Source organism: Diospyros lotus, unplaced genomic scaffold (assembly GCF_014633365.1).
Source record: "Diospyros lotus cultivar Yz01 unplaced genomic scaffold, ASM1463336v1 superscaf2, whole genome shotgun sequence".
NCBI classification, from domain to species: domain Eukaryota; kingdom Viridiplantae; phylum Streptophyta; class Magnoliopsida; order Ericales; family Ebenaceae; genus Diospyros; species Diospyros lotus.
Genome location: NW_026267105.1, coordinates 221,280 through 229,926, shown reverse-complemented (window position 1 = coordinate 229,926; position 8,647 = coordinate 221,280).

Below are 8,647 nucleotides of genomic sequence, written 5' to 3'. Positions count from 1 at the left end.
AAAGTTTAAAGTTTAAAGCTTTAAAGTTTAAAGTTTAAAGTTTAAAGTTTAAAGTTTAAAGTTTAAAGTTTAAAGGTTTAAAGTTTAAAGTTTAAAGTTTAAAGTTTTAAAGTTTAAAGTTTAAAGTTTAAAGTTTAAAGTTTAAAGTTTAAAGTTTAAAGTTTAAAGTTTAAAGTTTAAAGTTTAAAGTTTAAAGTTTAAAGTTTGTTTAAGTGTTTAAAGTTTAAGTTTAAAGTTTAAAGTTTAAAGTTTAAAGTTTAAAGTTTAAAGTTTAAAGTTTAAAGTTTAAAGTTTAAAGTTTAAAAGTTTAAAGTTTAAAGTTTAAAGTTTAAAGTTTAAAGTTTAAAAGTTTAAAGTTTAAAGTTTAAAGTTTAAAGTTAAAGTTTAAAGTTTAAAGTTTAAGTTTAAAGTTTAAAGTTTAAGTTTAAAGTTTAAAGTTTAAAGTTTAAAGTTTAAAGTTTAAAGTTTAAAGTTTAAAGTTTAAAGTTTAAAGTTTAAAGTTTAAAGTTTAAAGTTTAAAGTTTAAAGTTTAAAGTTTAAAGTTTTAAAGTTTAAAGTTTAAAGTTTAAAGTTTAAAGTTTAAAGTTTTAAAGTTTAAAGTTTAAAAGTTTAAAGTTTAAAGTTTAAAGTTTAAAGTTTAAAGTTTAAAGTTTAAAGTTTAAAGTTTAAAGTTTAAAGTTTAAGTTTAAAGTTTAAAGTTAAAGTTTAAAGTTTTAAAGTTTAAAGTTTAAAGTTTAAAGTTTAAAGTTTTAAAGTTTAAAGTTTAAAGTTTAAAGTTTAAAGTTTAAAGTTTTAAAGTTTAAAGTTTAAAGTTTTAAGTTTAAAGTTTAAAGTTTAAAGTTTAAAGTTTAAAGTTTAAAGTTTAAAGTTTAAAGTTTAAAGTTTAAAGTTTTAAAGTTTAAAGTTTAAAGTTTAAAGTTTAAAGTTTAAAGTTTAAAGTTTAAAGTTTAAAGTTTAAAGTTTAAAGTTTAAAGTTTAAAGTTTAAAGTTTAAAGTTTAAAGTTTAAAAGTTTAAAGTTTAAAGTTTAAAGTTTAAAGTTTAAAGTTTAAAGTTTAAAGTTTAAAGTTTAAAGTTTAAAGTTTAAAGTTTAAAGTTTAAAGTTTAAAGTTTAAAGTTTAAAGTTTAAAGTTTAAAGTTTAAAGTTTTAAAGTTTAAAGTTTAAAGTTTAAAGTTTAAAGTTTAAAGTTTAAAGTTTAAAGTTTAAAAGTTTAAAGTTTAAAGTTTTAAAGTTTAAAGTTTAAAGTTTAAAGTTTAAAGTTTAAAGTTTAAAGTTTAAAGTTTAAAGTTTAAAGTTTAAAGTTTAAAGTTTAAAGTTTAGTTTTAAAGTTTAAAGTTTAAAGTTTAAAGTTTAAAGTTTAAAGTTTAAAGTTTAAAGTTTAAAGTTTAAAGTTTAAAGTTTAAAGTTTAAAGTTTAAAGTTTAAAGTTTAAAGTTTAAAGTTTAAAGTTTAAAGTTTAAAGTTTAAAGTTTAAAGTTTAAAGTTTAAAGTTTAAAGTTTAAAGTTTAAAGTTTAAAGTTTAAAGTTTAAAGTTTAAAGTTTAAAGTTTAAAGTTTAAAGTTTAAAGTTTAAAGTTTAAAGTTTAAAGTTTAAAGTTTAAAGTTTAAAGTTTAAAGTTTAAAGTTTAAAGTTTAAAGTTTAAAGTTTAAAGTTTAAAGTTTAAAGTTTAAAGTTTAAAGTTTAAAGTTTAAAGTTTAAAGTTTTTAAGTTTAAAGTTTAAAGTTTAAAGTTTAAAGTTTAAAGTTTAAAGTTTAAAGTTTAAAGTTTAAAGTTTAAAGTTTAAAGTTTAAAGTTTAAAGTTTAAAGTTTAAAGTTTAAAGTTTAAAGTTTAAAGTTTAAAGTTTAAAGTTTAAAGTTTAAAGTTTAAAGTTTAAAGTTTAAAGTTTAAAGTTTAAAGTTTAAAGTTTAAGTTTAAAGTTTAAAGTTTAAAGTTTAAAGTTTAAAGTTTAAAGTTTTAAAGTTTAAAGTTTTAAAGTTTAAAGTTTAAAGTTTAAAGTTTAAAGTTTAAAGTTTAAAGTTTAAAGTTTAAAGTTTAAAGTTTAAAGTTTAAAGTTTAAAGTTTAAAGTTTAAAGTTTAAAGTTTAAAGTTTAAAGTTTAAAGTTTAAAGTTTAAAGTTTAAAGTTTAAAGTTTAAAGTTTAAGTTTAAAGTTTAAAGTTTAAAGTTTAAAGTTTAAAGTTTAAAGTTTAAAGTTTAAAGTTTAAGTTTAAAGTTTAAAGTTTAAAGTTTAAAGTTTAAAGTTTAAAGTTTAAAGTTTAAAGTTTAAGTTTAAAGTTTAAAGTTTAAAGTTTAAAGTTTAAAGTTTAAAGTTTAAAGTTTAAAGTTTAAAGTTTAAAGTTTAAAGTTTAAAGTTTAAAGTTTAAAAGTTTAAAGTTTAAAGTTTAAAGTTTAAAGTTTAAAGTTTAAAGTTTAAAGTTTAAAGTTTAAAGTTTAAAGTTTAAAGTTTAAAGTTTAAAGTTTAAAGTTTAAAGTTTAAAGTTTAAAGTTTAAAGTTTAAAGTTTAAAGTTTAAAGTTTAAAGTTTAAAGTTTAAAGTTTAAAGTTTAAAGTTTAAAGTTTAAAGTTTAAAGTTTAAAGTTTAAAGTTTAAAGTTTAAAGTTTAAAGTTTAAAGTTTAAAGTTTAAAGTTTAAAGTTTAAAGTTTAAAGTTTAAAGTTTAAAGTTTAAAGTTTAAAGTTTAAAGTTTAAAGTTTAAAGTTTAAAGTTTAAAGTTTAAAGTTTAAAGTTTTAAAGTTTAAAGTTTAAAGTTTAAAGTTTAAAGTTTAAAGTTTAAAGTTTAAAGTTTAAAGTTTTTTTAAAGTTTAAAGTTTAAAGTTTAAAGTTTAAAGTTTAAAGTTTAAAGTTTAAAGTTTAAAGTTTAAAGTTTAAAGTTTAAAGTTTAAAGTTTAAAGTTTAAAGTTTAAAGTTTAAAGTTTAAAGTTTAAAGTTTAAAGTTTAAAGTTTAAAGTTTAAAGTTTAAAGTTTAAAGTTTAAAGTTTAAAGTTTAAAGTTTAAAGTTTAAAGTTTAAAGTTTAAAGTTTAAAGTTTAAAGTTTAAAGTTTAAAGTTTAAAGTTTAAAGTTTAAAGTTTAAAGTTTAAAGTTTAAAGTTTAAAGTTTAAAGTTTAAAGTTTAAAGTTTAAAGTTTAAAGTTTAAAGTTTAAAGTTTAAAGTTTAAAGTTTAAAGTTTAAAGTTTAAAGTTTAAAGTTTAAAGTTTAAAGTTTAAAGTTTAAAGTTTAAAGTTTAAAGTTTAAAGTTTAAAGTTTAAAGTTTAAAGTTTAAAGTTTAAAGTTTAAAGTTTAAAGTTTAAAGTTTAAAGTTTAAAGTTTAAAGTTTAAAGTTTAAAGTTTAAAGTTTAAAGTTTAAAGTTTAAAGTTTAAAGTTTAAAGTTTAAAGTTTAAAGTTTAAAGTTTAAAGTTTAAAGTTTAAAGTTTAAAGTTTAAAGTTTAAAGTTTAAAGTTTAAAGTTTAAAGTTTAAAGTTTAAAGTTTAAAGTTTAAAGTTTAAAGTTTAAAGTTTAAAGTTTAAAGTTTAAAGTTTAAAGTTTAAAGTTTAAAGTTTAAAGTTTAAAGTTTAAAGTTTAAAGTTTAAAGTTTAAAGTTTAAAGTTTAAAGTTTAAAGTTTAAAGTTTAAAGTTTAAAGTTTAAAGTTTAAAGTTTAAAGTTTAAAGTTTAAAGTTTAAAGTTTAAAGTTTAAAGTTTAAAGTTTAAAGTTTAAAGTTTAAAGTTTAAAGTTTAAAGTTTAAAGTTTAAAGTTTAAAGTTTAAAGTTTAAAGTTTAAAGTTTAAAGTTTAAAGTTTAAAGTTTAAAGTTTAAAGTTTAAAGTTTAAAGTTTAAAGTTTAAAGTTTAAAGTTTAAAGTTTAAAGTTTAAAGTTTAAAGTTTAAAGTTTAAAGTTTAAAGTTTAAAGTTTAAAGTTTAAAGTTTAAAGTTTAAAGTTTAAAGTTTAAAGTTTAAAGTTTAAAGTTTAAAGTTTAAAGTTTAAAGTTTAAAGTTTAAAGTTTAAAGTTTAAAGTTTAAAGTTTAAAGTTTAAAGTTTAAAGTTTAAAGTTTAAAGTTTAAAGTTTAAAGTTTAAAGTTTAAAGTTTAAAGTTTAAAGTTTAAAGTTTAAAGTTTAAAGTTTAAAGTTTAAAGTTTAAAGTTTAAAGTTTAAAGTTTAAAGTTTAAAGTTTAAAGTTTAAAGTTTAAAGTTTAAAGTTTAAAGTTTAAAGTTTAAAGTTTAAAGTTTAAAGTTTAAAGTTTAAAGTTTAAAGTTTAAAGTTTAAAGTTTAAAGTTTAAAGTTTAAAGTTTAAAGTTTAAAGTTTAAAGTTTAAAGTTTAAAGTTTAAAGTTTAAAGTTTAAAGTTTAAAGTTTAAAGTTTAAAGTTTAAAGTTTAAAGTTTAAAGTTTAAAGTTTAAAGTTTAAAGTTTAAAGTTTAAAGTTTAAAGTTTAAAGTTTAAAGTTTAAAGTTTAAAGTTTAAAGTTTAAAGTTTAAAGTTTAAAGTTTAAAGTTTAAAGTTTAAAGTTTAAAGTTTAAAGTTTAAAGTTTAAAGTTTAAAGTTTAAAGTTTAAAGTTTAAAGTTTAAAGTTTAAAGTTTAAAGTTTAAAGTTTAAAGTTTAAAGTTTAAAGTTTAAAGTTTAAAGTTTAAAGTTTAAAGTTTAAAGTTTAAAGTTTAAAGTTTAAAGTTTAAAGTTTAAAGTTTAAAGTTTAAAGTTTAAAGTTTAAAGTTTAAAGTTTAAAGTTTAAAGTTTAAAGTTTAAAGTTTAAAGTTTAAAGTTTAAAGTTTAAAGTTTAAAGTTTAAAGTTTAAAGTTTAAAGTTTAAAGTTTAAAGTTTAAAGTTTAAAGTTTAAAGTTTAAAGTTTAAAGTTTAAAGTTTAAAGTTTAAAGTTTAAAGTTTAAAGTTTAAAGTTTAAAGTTTAAAGTTTAAAGTTTAAAGTTTAAAGTTTAAAGTTTAAAGTTTAAAGTTTAAAGTTTAAAGTTTAAAGTTTAAAGTTTAAAGTTTAAAGTTTAAAGTTTAAAGTTTAAAGTTTAAAGTTTAAAGTTTAAAGTTTAAAGTTTAAAGTTTAAAGTTTAAAGTTTAAAGTTTAAAGTTTAAAGTTTAAAGTTTAAAGTTTAAAGTTTAAAGTTTAAAGTTTAAAGTTTAAAGTTTAAAGTTTAAAGTTTAAAGTTTAAAGTTTAAAGTTTAAAGTTTAAAGTTTAAAGTTTAAAGTTTAAAGTTTAAAGTTTAAAGTTTAAAGTTTAAAGTTTAAAGTTTAAAGTTTAAAGTTTAAAGTTTAAAGTTTAAAGTTTAAAGTTTAAAGTTTAAAGTTTAAAGTTTAAAGTTTAAAGTTTAAAGTTTAAAGTTTAAAGTTTAAAGTTTAAAGTTTAAAGTTTAAAGTTTAAAGTTTAAAGTTTAAAGTTTAAAGTTTAAAGTTTAAAGTTTAAAGTTTAAAGTTTAAAGTTTAAAGTTTAAAGTTTAAAGTTTAAAGTTTAAAGTTTAAAGTTTAAAGTTTAAAGTTTAAAGTTTAAAGTTTAAAGTTTAAAGTTTAAAGTTTAAAGTTTAAAGTTTAAAGTTTAAAGTTTAAAGTTTAAAGTTTAAAGTTTAAAGTTTAAAGTTTAAAGTTTAAAGTTTAAAGTTTAAAGTTTAAAGTTTAAAGTTTAAAGTTTAAAGTTTAAAGTTTAAAGTTTAAAGTTTAAAGTTTAAAGTTTAAAGTTTAAAGTTTAAAGTTTAAAGTTTAAAGTTTAAAGTTTAAAGTTTAAAGTTTAAAGTTTAAAGTTTAAAGTTTAAAGTTTAAAGTTTAAAGTTTAAAGTTTAAAGTTTAAAGTTTAAAGTTTAAAGTTTAAAGTTTAAAGTTTAAAGTTTAAAGTTTAAAGTTTAAAGTTTAAAGTTTAAAGTTTAAAGTTTAAAGTTTAAAGTTTAAAGTTTAAAGTTTAAAGTTTAAAGTTTAAAGTTTAAAGTTTAAAGTTTAAAGTTTAAAGTTTAAAGTTTAAAGTTTAAAGTTTAAAGTTTAAAGTTTAAAGTTTAAAGTTTAAAGTTTAAAGTTTAAAGTTTAAAGTTTAAAGTTTAAAGTTTAAAGTTTAAAGTTTAAAGTTTAAAGTTTAAAGTTTAAAGTTTAAAGTTTAAAGTTTAAAGTTTAAAGTTTAAAGTTTAAAGTTTAAAGTTTAAAGTTTAAAGTTTAAAGTTTAAAGTTTAAAGTTTAAAGTTTAAAGTTTAAAGTTTAAAGTTTAAAGTTTAAAGTTTAAAGTTTAAAGTTTAAAGTTTAAAGTTTAAAGTTTAAAGTTTAAAGTTTAAAGTTTAAAGTTTAAAGTTTAAAGTTTAAAGTTTAAAGTTTAAAGTTTAAAGTTTAAAGTTTAAAGTTTAAAGTTTAAAGTTTAAAGTTTAAAGTTTAAAGTTTAAAGTTTAAAGTTTAAAGTTTAAAGTTTAAAGTTTAAAGTTTAAAGTTTAAAGTTTAAAGTTTAAAGTTTAAAGTTTAAAGTTTAAAGTTTAAAGTTTAAAGTTTAAAGTTTAAAGTTTAAAGTTTAAAGTTTAAAGTTTAAAGTTTAAAGTTTAAAGTTTAAAGTTTAAAGTTTAAAGTTTAAAGTTTAAAGTTTAAAGTTTAAAGTTTAAAGTTTAAAGTTTAAAGTTTAAAGTTTAAAGTTTAAAGTTTAAAGTTTAAAGTTTAAAGTTTAAAGTTTAAAGTTTAAAGTTTAAAGTTTAAAGTTTAAAGTTTAAAGTTTAAAGTTTAAAGTTTAAAGTTTAAAGTTTAAAGTTTAAAGTTTAAAGTTTAAAGTTTAAAGTTTAAAGTTTAAAGTTTAAAGTTTAAAGTTTAAAGTTTAAAGTTTAAAGTTTAAAGTTTAAAGTTTAAAGTTTAAAGTTTAAAGTTTAAAGTTTAAAGTTTAAAGTTTAAAGTTTAAAGTTTAAAGTTTAAAGTTTAAAGTTTAAAGTTTAAAGTTTAAAGTTTAAAGTTTAAAGTTTAAAGTTTAAAGTTTAAAGTTTAAAGTTTAAAGTTTAAAGTTTAAAGTTTAAAGTTTAAAGTTTAAAGTTTAAAGTTTAAAGTTTAAAGTTTAAAGTTTAAAGTTTAAAGTTTAAAGTTTAAAGTTTAAAGTTTAAAGTTTAAAGTTTAAAGTTTAAAGTTTAAAGTTTAAAGTTTAAAGTTTAAAGTTTAAAGTTTAAAGTTTAAAGTTTAAAGTTTAAAGTTTAAAGTTTAAAGTTTAAAGTTTAAAGTTTAAAGTTTAAAGTTTAAAGTTTAAAGTTTAAAGTTTAAAGTTTAAAGTTTAAAGTTTAAAGTTTAAAGTTTAAAGTTTAAAGTTTAAAGTTTAAAGTTTAAAGTTTAAAGTTTAAAGTTTAAAGTTTAAAGTTTAAAGTTTAAAGTTTAAAGTTTAAAGTTTAAAGTTTAAAGTTTAAAGTTTAAAGTTTAAAGTTTAAAGTTTAAAGTTTAAAGTTTAAAGTTTAAAGTTTAAAGTTTAAAGTTTAAAGTTTAAAGTTTAAAGTTTAAAGTTTAAAGTTTAAAGTTTAAAGTTTAAAGTTTAAAGTTTAAAGTTTAAAGTTTAAAGTTTAAAGTTTAAAGTTTAAAGTTTAAAGTTTAAAGTTTAAAGTTTAAAGTTTAAAGTTTAAAGTTTAAAGTTTAAAGTTTAAAGTTTAAAGTTTAAAGTTTAAAGTTTAAAGTTTAAAGTTTAAAGTTTAAAGTTTAAAGTTTAAAGTTTAAAGTTTAAAGTTTAAAGTTTAAAGTTTAAAGTTTAAAGTTTAAAGTTTAAAGTTTAAAGTTTAAAGTTTAAAGTTTAAAGTTTAAAGTTTAAAGTTTAAAGTTTAAAGTTTAAAGTTTAAAGTTTAAAGTTTAAAGTTTAAAGTTTAAAGTTTAAAGTTTAAAGTTTAAAGTTTAAAGTTTAAAGTTTAAAGTTTAAAGTTTAAAGTTTAAAGTTTAAAGTTTAAAGTTTAAAGTTTAAAGTTTAAAGTTTAAAGTTTAAAGTTTAAAGTTTAAAGTTTAAAGTTTAAAGTTTAAAGTTTAAAGTTTAAAGTTTAAAGTTTAAAGTTTAAAGTTTAAAGTTTAAAGTTTAAAGTTTAAAGTTTAAAGTTTAAAGTTTAAAGTTTAAAGTTTAAAGTTTAAAGTTTAAAGTTTAAAGTTTAAAGTTTAAAGTTTAAAGTTTAAAGTTTAAAGTTTAAAGTTTAAAGTTTAAAGTTTAAAGTTTAAAGTTTAAAGTTTAAAGTTTAAAGTTTAAAGTTTAAAGTTTAAAGTTTAAAGTTTAAAGTTTAAAGTTTAAAGTTTAAAGTTTAAAGTTTAAAGTTTAAAGTTTAAAGTTTAAAGTTTAAAGTTTAAAGTTTAAAGTTTAAAGTTTAAAGTTTAAAGTTTAAAGTTTAAAGTTTAAAGTTTAAAGTTTAAAGTTTAAAGTTTAAAGTTTAAAGTTTAAAGTTTAAAGTTTAAAGTTTAAAGTTTAAAGTTTAAAGTTTAAAGTTTAAAGTTTAAAGTTTAAAGTTTAAAGTTTAAAGTTTAAAGTTTAAAGTTTAAAGTTTAAAGTTTAAAGTTTAAAGTTTAAAGTTTAAAGTTTAAAGTTTAAAGTTTAAAGTTTAAAGTTTAAAGTTTAAAGTTTAAAGTTTAAAGTTTAAAGTTTAAAGTTTAAAGTTTAAAGTTTAAAGTTTAAAGTTTAAAGTTTAAAGTTTAAAGTTTAAAGTTTAAAGTTTAAAGTTTAAAGTTTAAAGTTTAAAGTTTAAAGTTTAAAGTTTAAAGTTTAAAGTTTAAAG